This window comes from Aphelocoma coerulescens, chromosome 4 (genome assembly GCF_041296385.1).
Source record: "Aphelocoma coerulescens isolate FSJ_1873_10779 chromosome 4, UR_Acoe_1.0, whole genome shotgun sequence".
NCBI lineage: Eukaryota > Metazoa > Chordata > Aves > Passeriformes > Corvidae > Aphelocoma > Aphelocoma coerulescens.
The window spans coordinates 50,453,548-50,467,502 of NC_091017.1; positions in this window are offsets into that span (position 1 = coordinate 50,453,548).

Here is a 13,955-nt window from a genome sequence, read left to right on the forward strand (position 1 = left end):
ATTGTCTCAGCCTTTCCTCATAGAAGAGGTGTTCCATCCCTGTAGTCATTTTTGTGGCACTCGTTTGGAACTCACTCCAACAGCTCTATGAGTAATTTTTGTATCTTTATATCCTTGACATTTTCCTTTCTTTTCCTGGCTCTTTTAAAAGCCAGCATCAGGAAGGAGAAAAGAAGTAAGCTAGGTATAAATTTTGTGCTTCTCAAATAGAAGGTGACAATGAACTCTCTGTTTGAACATGTACTCTGCTTATGGCAGACAGAGGTGAAAATAAGCCAGTACAGTAGGGTGGATTCAAACCCTGGTAAAGTCAATAGGAAATACTGACAAATTTTGTGTCTATGCATTAGGCTTATATGCTCACTAAAGGTTTGTGCCAAAAAAAAAAAAAATTGTCATAGTCCATGACTTTTTTCCCTCTGCAAATTGTTCCCACTTCTAACTGCAGGTACCACTTTAGCTCCCCCACAAGGAGAACTCTAAATAATTGTGTAGTCTTCAGTCATTTGTCAAAACCAAATTAAAAAATTACAAGATGTACAAAGTGAGTCATAAAAAAAAAAAGGTGAAAAAATCTACTGCCACTGCCTTTTTGAATTTTGGTCCAGTGTTTTCCTCGCCGTAGAGGAGTTGCACTGTTTCTGGAAGCAATAAGGTTGATATTCTGGCCTTCTCACTCACTTTTAAAGAGTCTCTGCAGACCATGCTGCTTCCCTTCCCTTTTGCACAGGAGAGGAAAATTAGGGAAATTAATTCTTTCCCTTGTGTTTGGGCTTGATTTTTGTTGCATGGTCTATCTTTAGATGTACTTTAATCCCTAAGTGTAAAGGGAAGGGAAAAATCTGATGGCAGCAACTAAGGCTGACAATATTAATTGCAGCATGGAGTGGGTTATTGCTCGAGATAATAATTACTGCTATGGTGAAGCAAAATGCAGGATGAGAAGGGAGCATACAAAGAAAAAGCATGGAAAGAGAATAAAGGCATGGGAAAAAGAGACAGAGAGTGATATTAGAACAGGTTTACTGTTTAAAGGGGAAGAAAATGCTATATAATTATTAAAATTTCTCTTTACCTCTCTGACCTTGTCAAATATATCATGCCAAAGTGCAGAAAGAAGGGGAAGGCTTCAGGATTGCATTGATTCAGAAGTCCTTTTCAAGACCAGAAAAGTACTATTCCTAGGAACAAGACAGTACAAACAACATCAGAAAATTTCTGTTGCTTCTCTGACCTCTCTGTGACAAGAGGAACAGTTATGGAAGCTGTAAGCTATGGAAACTGTATAGAAGACAGAAAGTCTTATGTACAAAAGTACAGTTCTGGAAGAAGAAGTCACTGAGGCTTACATTAGACTACAGCAGTGTAAATGGAAAATAGCTGGAACAAGAATTAGCAAATGGAGAATATTCTATAGGTTGGTGAGGTTTAGTTTGGTTGGTTGGTTTTTTTGAGGGTTTTTTATGAGGAAAGAATCTGGACTGTAAGGTATTTTCTTCTTTCTTTCTTTCTCTTTCCTTTTGTTCTATTTTATTTTCCAAACAGCATCTGAGAGCAAACAGACTTCAGGACTTCAGCTGTGATTTGTTTCACAGCAGGAAACAAATATATATATATATATATATATATATATGTGTGTGTGTGTGTGTGTATATGTGTGTACATATGTATACATATGTATATATATATGTGTATGTATATATATATATGAAAGAATAAAAAAAGCAGAGCTACTTACAAGCATTTTGGAAACAGCTGTTTTCTTGTTTTATGAAAGGTTGATCCATCAGCTAAAGAATGGGAATGATGAAAGCACATATTTGTGTTCAGAGTTTTTAAACACATTTATCTCTTCTCACATCACATTACACAGTTTTCAAGCCCAGATGAGTCTCTTATATTACCATGTAAAGAAATATTTTATATCTCTACATATGAATTAGTTCATATGCAGCGCAAATTTTCCATAAAGGTATTTATTCTCTACAATGACTATTGCCGCCTCATCTTCAAGTTTCTTAGCATAAACTGCTGGACTCTAGTAGACCTACTAAAATTCTGATCTTAAATTCTTGGTACTCCAACTTTCACTTTGGGAAAGTCTAGGACACTGTACCAGTCCTTTCTACGGTGCTGTGATAATAAATGTCTCTTCTCATGCATGTTAGCATACATTTGTGAGCAAGCCACCACAGGCTTAACCAGATTCCTGGAGCTGCTTCTAAAATTATTTGTTTATTTATCTCCAGTTTCCAAAATCTTGCATGGCTTTGATATAATGTGGGTTTTTATCTTTTTATTTAACTATAGTACATTATGTACTTTTTAAGAGATTTAAATTATATACCTAAACCACAAAACTTTATTAATGGCCATATGTTCCTGAGAACTGAAAGGGAAAAATACATTTAAATCATATTGTCTCACATTTTACAGAACAGTATAATTTCTGTTGTTTTAGATAATTTTCCTATCTATTTTTAGGAAACCTAACAAGCAAATGTTTAATTAAATTTGAGATTGTACGTACTCCAAGAAATGTCAGTTCAGTTAGACTATTGCATGACAAAGTATCAACATTCCAAAGAAACAATTCTAAATGGTGTATTATTCCCTTTTAGAAGTAAATAATGTATTCTCATGTTGTGAAGTATCACAAATTAAGTTATATCAATTTTTAAATAAATGTAAATAAAATCCTTTAGTAGAAACTTCTGTGAAATGTGCACCTTCAATTTATTGATTTTTTCTGGTAACCTAATTAATTGGGAAAATATGTTAAGCTACATGCTAATCCATTTCATATTTTATGGTGTTTTGCATTGTCTCACACATCTTTTGTGTCAGTGGGATATACTTTTCTATGGTTTTTATGCAGAATTCATATGTTTTTATTCTATTATTTAATTAATATCAACTTATCCTTTGGATTTATTTATTCTGAATGTAGTTTTGTCACTACACTTAACATTTAGGTCAAGCTCATCCGAAGCTCTGGATATGTATTTAGCCATAAGTATGTGAGTCATTCCAGTAAACTTAATGGAACTTCTGAAGTTTGAAGTTAGGAGCATGATAAAATATTTTGCTGGATCAGTCTTCATAAATCAAGCAAATTAAGGCAATACCATGCTGGTCTAAAAATTATTTACTCTAAAATAATGAAAGTGAAAGACTATTCTGACTATTCCACGGTGCTTCACTTTGCTTAGTTTAGTTGAGTAAAACTGCTCTTGAGAAGACTCATTGATCACTATTTCCCTTTTCAGATCTGTGTGTAGCTTCTATGCACCACTGGCTCTCTGCATCATAACAATTTTTATTCCTGATTTGAATTATATCAGCATCTATTATGTTGAAAGTGTTTTGTGCAACTCCTAAAAAGCCCTGCTGACTTTATATGAACATACTCTGTTGTGTCTTTGAGGATAAATGCCATCAATCAGCAAAGTGAATCAGGGGCATTGGGCTATATTTCACATATACAGCTCTAGAAATTATCTAAATTTGAAGCCTTGAAACATGGATAAAACATTTACACTGCACATAAAGGGCAAAAGCAGCTTGATTCCATACTTCATCTGCCATAGTGCAGTTTTCTCATCCTCATGTTCTCTTGCTAACAATGTCTTCCCAGATGTATTGGATGGTGTGGACACACATCATCAGGCATGAATTCCACAGGATGAAGAAAATCAATCTGAATTGTCAAAAAATGAAGGTGGTCACTGTATATTGCCAGTTGTTCTGCAACTCTGGGGTCTTTGAGAGGGATTTAAAAAACAAAGAAATCAGTTTGTAAATTGTAAAAAGCTGCTGAGCTTCATGACTGCCCTATTTATTACCATGGGACACAGAAGAGCTCAAACAAAAGGAGAACAAAACTTTCTTCACACCTGCAATAATCAGTAATCACTGTATAGCAAGAGGAAAGAGAAGGAGGAAAATTACAGGTTTTAGTTTTGCCCCCATGAAAATATCAGCTCTGTAATATCAGATTTTGTATAGGGAGGACCTGGCTATCAGCTGTATAAGAATTGACTGCTCTGTCAGCTTTACTCTGTGGACAATAATTATCTGCAAAAAATTTTAGTTATGTATTTTCAATCATTGTGATTATTCTGCTTCTCTCTTTTTTTATCCATTAACTTTATAACTCCTTAGGACTTGTTCTGTAAGAATCTGTAGCAAATACTAGTATTAGGAAAGTTCTCCAGGTTAATGGCCTTACCTTCTCAAGATTAAAGAATAACACATAGAAGTAATGCTTCATTTTATAAGACAAGCTTCAAAATCTTGTCATAATTACAAACTAAAGTATCCTAATAACCCTCTGAATAAAACACGTTGGATATCACTCTGCATACTTTTCCTGTTATCATTCCCCTTGGATTCCTGTGAACTCTGGAAAAAAAACCCCATCAATGCACTTAGCCCAACCGATGTCCAAGTCTAGACCAGACTGGCAGTGGCAGCAGAGGATGGTATTTAAGGACAGCATGGGTGTCTGGCCAATTTACACAGTCCCTTCCCCAGAGATTCCCCAAGTACCCACAGTTATATTCCCTACCTTGTACCTTTGGTACTGGATTATGAAGCTGTTGTGCTTGGGTTTCTGTAATTCTTTTTTAAAACTGTTGACAGTTGCTTTCTCTAGTTCACTTGTTGCTCAAGAACATTTTTTCATCTTTTTTAAACACATCTTCAAGTAATTTCACTGACTGCCCCTAGTTCTTTTATTTTGGGATTTAGAATATAACAGAATAGACTGTTTCAGTTGGAAGGGACCCACAGAGATCATGTAGTCCAACTTCTTGACCACTTCATTGCTGACCAAAAAGTTGAAGTGTGCTCTTAAACACTGACAGGCTTCAGGTATCAACCACCTCTCTAGGAAGTCTATTCCAGAGTTTGACCACCCTTTTAATGAAGAAATGTTTCCTAATGTCCAGTCTGAACCTCCCCTAACTGGATGAATAATAGCTCTGTAACCACTTTATTCACCACCATAAAAGTTAAACATATCTCCTTCAGCCTTCAAGAGACCCTATCTTCTCTTCAGTTTCTTCTTATAATTCTCCAGAACTCTCAGATAAATCCTGCTCAGTCCTGGCCACTAACACCTAATTTATTTGGTCTGGTAGTTCTTCTGGCTATATTCTCTAGTGATTTAGCTCCACTGACCTATCTGCTACACAGAATATGCTGAGTATGGGAATATCCTCAGTACCATCAGCACCCTCTGCATTAGGCTTGCAGTTCTGGCACAGAAAATAAATTTTGCCTTTGCTGTACTTTGATTTCACAGAAAGGGTGGTAAGATATTGGAACGGGCTGCTGAAGAAGGTTGTGCAGCCACCATCCCCAGAGGTTTTCAAGGAATGACTGGATGTGGCACTTAGTCCCATGGTCTAACTGCCATGGTGGCATTGGGTCATAGGTTGGACTTGATCACCTCAGAGGTCTTTATTTCTGGCCTGATTATTTCTATGTGATTCTGTGATTCTGCATTTGACATTGTACATGCCAGGCAGAGAGCCTGGCTAGCAGTCTGGTTTGTCCGCCCTATTTACAGTGATTGCAATATTTATTCCCTCCTGGCCCTTCAGAGACACACTGAATATTAACCACATCCTCTCAGGGGATTCCTCATTCTTAACCAGGTGCTCCTATGTGCCTGTTGGCTTTCACCTAGCTCCTATCATAAATACTCCTCTACAACCCTTTTAATTCAGTGCCAATAGACTGACTCCATTTCTGCTAAAGTGCAGTCTTAACACAATGACTGAGGGCTTTAAATCTATGATTCTCAAAGTGTTGCTGCAAAGGGTACGTCTGTTCCTCTGGCATTATTCACCTCTTGTGACAGCAAAGGTCATGCACACTTCTAAAGTTACAGAGACCTGTAACCACCCTTCCCAAAGTACACGAATCAAGCTATGCTAGAAAGCAAGAAAAATCTGTTCCTAGACCATTGCTTGGATATTTAGCTCTTGTTTTCCAAACCTGTATTAAAAACATACCAATGAAGCAGCATTTTTAGTTTTGATTGACTATTTTATTGTTCAATGAAATAACTTCTGAATAATTTCTGGTTCTATTTCCTCCTTTCCTAGTAATAAGTTTTTTCCTATAATTTTAGTTTGCTTTTCCTCATATTCCCAAAATGTTTATTGCAATAAAATTTGTCCCACATATTCATCTGGCATATAAATTAGGTTGCTCTCTGAACATCCAGCAAGACAAAATGAGGTTTTTTTGCTGAGGGAGAATTGGATTTTTAAAAAGTATCTAAGACTCCAGGCCTGCTGGGTGTTTGCTTGGTAATCAGTGCTTGGAGTTGTTGCAGATGGTGGCTTCTTCCTCCTGCAAGGATTCTGTCTTCCCGAGTAGATTTGGCTCTAGCTCCTGATCAATCCCAATCCTTGCTCTTGTGCTGTCTTTACTGCTGACTTCTGAAGTAGTTGTCATGCTCTGCATCCTGTCACACTTCATGCCCTCCGTCTGACGTGAAGCAGAATGGTAAGTACTGCTGGAAGGAAAGGAATTGTCTGGGTGCACTGTGGCTGGGGCCTTCTCAGACTTAGAGCTCTCCAGACAGCTGAATAATCATCACAATACATTGTTTAGTGTCTTCTGCATGGAAAAAAATAACTAAGCTATTTTCAAATGTTTGATTTTTCTCCATTGTTGGACACTATCATAAGTGCTTCACCTTCTCTTAGCCTGTTGCTAAGGTTCCAGTCTTAGAGAGAAGTATGTAAGGCTTTCACTGCTGGTAGGCAACAATCTTCGTAAAGTTTTATGAGGCTGCTCACAGGATTAAAAGCTAAGTTATCAGTATGAGCATCAGTAAATGACTTTGTACTGTGTACTCTATGGGCTTTACCCAAATTCAGAGAACTAAAATAATGTGCAGTGATAAAGACCAGATTCTTTTTAATACCTTAGACCCAGTTAAAGGGCTATTCAGGATTATATTAAAAAAAAAAATCAAGAAAACTACATGAAGCTAAGAAAAAAATCTTGAGAAGCAAACAAGCTTTAAAGGGAAGAATGTTGTTTTTCTAATGCTGTCAAACTGATACTTCCCACTGTTTGAAAAATAAAAAAATCAAGTGATAATAGATTTTCAATTAGCAAATAAACAGCTCTTACAGTTATTAAAATAAGGCATTACTTGTTTATAATATCTTGAGACTCATATTTTTAATATTCTATGCAATTAGATTTTATACAAAAGCTCTTCTTTCTGTTTTACTCTTTGCAAGAAAAATTATCAGAAAGAGAGGGAGAAAAACCTAGACAGAAACTTTTGTTATGATTTTTAAGGGTATGTAAGCGTGTGTGCTTTATCCATGTCTGCTTTATCATTTTGTATGAGAACAATTATCATTGTTTTTAATCAATAATGAACAAACTTTGAGTTTAAGAATTTACATGCAGTGTGTAAACCCCTGGCATTCAGGGGTTTTCGTGATTAATCTTGTTTTGCCCAGGCATGATAATTTTCTAGGTTGAGGAAGAGTTAATTAGGGAACACATTTTTAATAACTTTGTGTGATCGGTGTTTTTTAAGGACATCTGCAGCAGTCCATATTTCTTGTAGATCTATGTAACAATTTGATAAAACTCTGGATTATTTCCTCACTACAAGAAAAATTTGTCATCCAGAGAAAGTCAGAAGGATAATCAAAATTATCACCTAATCTAGTGATATGAAGAAAAATTCAGAGCTAGTCAAATAAAGCAAAATCCAATAAAAATCTCAGCTCACTCCGTGTGTAAATATTTATGCCAAAAGCAATGATTTATGCTCAGTTTTTGTAACCTTACATACAGGGATTTTTTTCTCTGATTCTTCTGTTCATATAGTTAATACTTCTTCCTGCAATATTACTTATTACTACTTCAGTAATTATATATAAAAAATTACACTGCATCACATATTAAATTACATGTCAATACATTTGGTGCTTGGCATTTATGACTATGGTAAAAGGATTATAATTTTAGTAAGCCTGACCATTTGTGAACTATTTAAAGAGCTTTTCCTAAAGTCCAAAAATACATGAAGTATTGCTGCTATGCTCACTGTTATTTATGTAATCTCATGTCTTTAGATATCTTAAATTGTATTTTCAGTAATTATCATGGGTAGATATAAAAAGTGTAGGGATTACAGCTTAACAGGTGTCAGTTAATACCATGCTTGAGTGCAGCAAATAGCCCACGGAGTATATTCATGTCTAATTGTCTACACTCCAGAGCACAACAGCTGCCACTTGTAGCAGATGCATCATCTGACTGATGATATTCTGCAATGTGTCGACAGGGATTTCTGGTGCAGCTGATTATATATGATTGTATTTGGCATAGCTGCATACCCTTAATAGACACTATCATTGTTCACTGAACATTGGAATACTTTAGTCAGCTGTTTGTTATGCCAGCTATAAGGAACCATCAGCCAAAAAGTTTCATTAAGTTGGGGGTTTACTGGACCATATAAAATGAATCATTGACCTTAATGAACTAGTGTCCTCATGTCAAAAATACACTACAGTGGGTGGAAACAACAGCCTTGGCAAGAAGTCTTTATACAGAGAATGGACACTCTTCTAATATTGATGGGTAATTGCACTAGTATTGGGCTAGAAAATAATTAGGTGATAGTTCTAGGAATCTGCACTGCTGCTACTGTGTGGGTTTTCAATTAAAGTTCTCATTCCTATGAAGATCTTTGCAGCATGACTGTGGTTGACAAGCTCTCATTTCCCAAGTCTTTTGCATGCCATTATTCAGAGAGAGGGATGGAGAGAGGAAAGAAGGAAAAAATAAAGAGAAAAAGAAAAAAATTATTTTTAGCACCAAGACTAACTTTTTTACCTGGTTATACACTTTAAAATTTTATCTTATACCCAAGGAAACAAAGCCCTTGAGGGTATACAAAGCATTGACTGATTTAAAAGAAAAAAAAGACTGGTAGAATCCAAAGCTTTCTAAAGTATGGAAAAGCTTGGGAAAAGCAGGTAGAAAAAAGTAAAATTATTAACAGCTTTGAGATTTGTGAGAGAATAAACTCATATATTTTTCTCCTATGTCTTCTTCCAGATTCTTGATTTCCATGAAAACTTAATCACCAATCATTTCCTGGAAGAATGACTAGAAAATATTTAATGACTTACCCAACACTAGTCTGATGGTTTTTCCCCCTTCTCCTACTCCTACCCCCCCCCCATCCCCCATATTTTTTTCAAATCAGCGGCTTCTCTTGGAACTAATGTAAAGAGTTCATAAACTCAGACTAGGGTTTTCTTGATTTCTTCTTTTTATGGCAGAACTCTGTCTTTAAAACCAATATAAAAGAGAGGGTCTGAAATATTAACCTCTACTAACTCAATAAGGAAGGCGTTCCATTCATAGAAGCTGCTATAAAACAAAATTCTGGTAGTGGACTGGGAAGTTAGATGAAACACTCTCAAACTATTCAACACCTCTCTGGTACATCTCCTAGATGGAGCTTTCAGATGTTATTATTTTTCACCACATGTAAACTCTTTGGATCTATTTACTTCTATTAACTTAATGAGTGGAAGAAAAAAATTAAATAGATCTAGGACTTTTTTTTCCTGTAAAATTCCTGCAGTAAAAGTTTTGGAAGAGAAAATATTAAATCATTTTAAGCTGATGAGGTCAAAACAGTCTGAATTGCAAAATAATTGAATTATCGTATTTCATACCAGAGTAATTTGGGGAAAATTTATTTTGAAACCCATGGTAGATAAAAGTAAGGGAATTGTTTCCAGCTTCTTCTGATAGGATAGGTCTCATGCCATGCAGAGTCTGGTTTTCTGATTCCCAGAGACAGATTTCAACAATCTCTTAAAATAAATAAAAACTACTTTTATGGAACTTGTAATGTCAGCTACTAAGGAGGTAAAAATAGTGGTGGATTTTTAGAAGTAAGCCACTGAAGATTGATAAAAGGTCTTTCAAATGAAAAGGGTGATCAATTCTAGGATTATGGCAATTATGGCCTGCATTGTGCTAATTCTCAGTTGATCTAAGTTAATAAAGAAGTCTTATTAAGTCATAGGTCTCTACATTTTGTTTGTCATAAAAGGCAGGAAGTCCTCTGTGGAACAGATGTAACTCTAAGCAGTCAAAATTATGTTGGCATCTGGAGCACACAATGCTAGGTTACACCATGGTGTTTTAACAGACTTAGTTAGGGAAATCTACCTTATACAAAAATAAGTTGGATAAGTCAAAGCAAGATCTCATTAAAAAAAAAATACCTTTTGCATCTCTTGAGGTTAGTGATGCAAACCAAGCATGTTTAGTACTTCAGATTTCAATAATCCGGTTTTGTGGAGGTATGGAAAACTTTCAAAATGATGCAAATGTCATTTTTTTACAAAGACTGTCAATTTTTAACAAGGTTAGGAAGAAGATCTCAGAGGAGTCATTGACAAAGCCCATATTCTGTATAAATTTTGCCTGAATTCTGAACGGAAGACAAGTTTACATGCAGAAGATGAGTCTGTCATCTGGGAAGCACTGGCTGGTAATTTACAGGGAATTTCATGGTTTAGGTGCAACAAGGCAAAGCAAAATTTTCTCTTTAAGGATGAGTTTAATTATGTTGGCTTTTCAAAAATTTGCTATATTTTAATAAGCACCAAAATACTGAATTAATCAAAAATGGGCTAAGCACACATGCTTACATTACAATTCATAGACATTGCACCAACGCATGGCGTATAGATGTGTGTGTATGTATATGTATGTGTGTGCATGTGTGTGTATATATATACACATATATATAATATACTTCAAAAAATCTGTCAGTGATATATCAGATTTCAAGTAAGCAAAAGGTGAACTGTCAATTCCTTGTCTTAAACTTGTTCATATCATTCTTTCTACTATGAGTAAAATTTTACAGAATGTTCTTTATGCTTAATATAAGTTTCCTCAGCAGACAGAAAGACTGAAGTTGGAACTGCATTGTTCTTAGACAGTTTGATTTGCTCTCATTGTGTTTTATCTTAACAATGACAAGCACGTGAAAAATTCAGATCCTATGTTCTAATTATTATGTCATAGAATAAACCCTTCAGTTTTATCTTAACAGAGCTAAATAAAGAGAGTTAACAGCTATGTACAGAGCTGGCTGCAGTTTGACATTCTTAGCTGCAATGGGACTTCAAGACATATCAATCAAATCAACCTGTCACTCAGGGCCTTAGACAAAAGAGTGTGTGACATCTGACATGCCTTGGTATCTTCAATTCCCATAGCTAGAAACTCTTGTTATGTTTTAATAGCCTTTTCAGCCTGAACTGATAACTCTGAACAGGGTAGCCTATTGAAAAGAGTTGGTTTTTTAAGGTCAGACTCAACTACTATAAAAATATGCTGGATGCATCTAGCCCTGTGGATAGTAGAGAGTCTGAGCGTTGGTATTGCCCATTGTGACTCTGAATTTGATTTTCTCCCACAGTCAATACAGCACAAATACTCAGAGCAAATACGAATTAGCTCTGCATCCAAATGTGTGGAGTTCAAGTCCTGCATCAATATGCACATTTTGATGATATAAATCTATCATGGACATTGCTTGACAATGAGTAGCACTGAAACTCTCTTTTTTTAATGGGCCAGTGTTCTTTTCCTACTGTTTACATTATCTTCTGTGAAAGCTTTGATGATAATAACCTCTTTATTAGTGATTCCTCAAACTCCAGTTTTGCCTTAGGCCTTTACCATGTTTATAGAGTTAAAGAATTCACCTACCCATCTCTTTGCTAATGATGACTCTGATTTGGGGAAATGGAACTTCTTTACATGAGAGTCCACTTTACTATTTGTCTTTTCCTGACATTATTTAGCCTAACTGTGAATACATTCTGGATGTAGATTATAGGAAAAAAAAAAAGCAGAGATGTCTAATTCTTTATTTCAGTATTTAGCTTCCTGCTAAATCTCCTATGTCTTGAAAGAAAAAAAATCTATCCTCTAAACTTATCTCTTCAAATCTCTCTAAAATGTAATATTTTCTTATGAGTGTCTTCCTCAATAACATTTCTCATTTCTTCACTAAGACTACCTAATTTCTCAAAATCGTTTTTTAGAGCTTTTTTGCCTCTGAAGGTCTTGATCCAATATTTTTATATGGTTTTTAGTGTCACTTTTTCCATTGCATCCCTATTCGAGGATGCTCTGCAAATAAATAAGTCCCTTTTTAGTAACTTTGCACTGGTATCTGTTTTTTTCTCATTCCCAATAGTTTTTGGGTTTTTTTCCATCCATCTCATATCTTATTATGTCCCTGCTGATGTGATATTTGAGCTTTCCCAAAGGCAGTAATTGCAGTCATCAGAGATTAGTAACTAACTTCTGTTATTATTTCTCCCAGGGAAATTTCAGATGCAATTCTGACATGATGTGTAAGGATTATATGCTGTTTAACTTCACTCAGACTCTTCGGTAGTCACTGTTTTTATCACACACTACTCCTCTAATTCTGAAATAAAATTTTCAAGGAAAAAGTTAAATGCTTAGTAAGGACATTAACAAGGAGAACAGAAATATCTGTAAATATATATATTTTTTTTTTTTGACAATTCTCATTCTTCATGCAATGAATGGGTATTTCAGAGTCTTTTAGGAAGCATTTTTGATTTTTATGTTCTCTGAAGCTTAGCATAAGACACTTAGTACCAAATGTTATAAAGAGATAAAAGCGACCTTTAGATTTTTCAACTGAAATTTCAATTTAACATTTGCCACTTACATAGGCAGAAGAAATAACCATTGTCTGCAGGAGGGCATCTGACTAGATTTTGCCCAAGTTGTTTCTTTTTCCAGTAGGCTATACTGGGGGAAAAGCCACCCTGATTTCCATCTCCACTGCCACCACCATACCTAGAAAATTTCACAAGTTCTCAATGAATGTTTCCATTCAGTGTGCCTTATTTCTATTCTGAATTTTAGTGTCATAAATTTTATTTAAATCTTGACCACTGATAAAAATAATTTTAATCAATTTTAATTTTCAATAAATGTATGTCACATTGTGCTTAGTAATTGTTTCACCTTCTTTTTTGTCCAAACAATGTAAGTTTATTAAGAGTTTTCTTTTTTCTCCACCAATTCTATATTTATACCAGTCTTTCTTCTATAAAGCTCCCTCTATCATTTTCATTTTGGAAACTTGGTGTTCCCTCATGAACAAAAAAGGTGACATAAGATTCTTGGTTTTCACACAGGATGGTTGAGACCTTTCTAGAAGTTATAAGGTGTCTTTAGCTCTCGCCTCAGGAGATGTGTATGTACCTGGATTCTTTATACAACAGCAAAACAGCTTTTTGGCTGTATTTGGCACTTCTCTGATTTTTACAGCTAAGGATATTCACTACTACAATTATAAAAGCGAATCTCCATAGCCTGCTGCTTTCTCCCTTTTTTGGCCTTAAAGGTATTACTTTGCATTTTATGGCTAAAACATGTATGGTGGTTGCCTGGCTCTACCTTACCAAATGATTTAGGTAGCACTGAAATTGACTCCTGAGAGAAAAGCTTCAGATGGCAGAGCCGTGCTGTCATATGTTCAGAGACAAATTTGTTCTTCTGCTTTTAGGCATGTTCCCATAAGGGAGAAGTTTAGAATCATTTGCACAGAATAAGCGTTGAAGGCAAATTATTCCACCTCTCTCCCTTGTGGATATTTTTATTTTATTCTGCAAATACCTTCACGTTATTTACACTACAACAGGAGGAAAGATTCAAGACTGTACTATTGCAAAGAAGATAAATCTTCTATAGGCTATGGAAAAATACTTTTTGTGTCTCTTAGTGTATGTGTTGCCTCTGCAAACATGTTGCCTCATGCTTCTCACACAACTTTCTCTTGAACTAGAATTTTTTCAAACCTGTTTTGTAGAGTT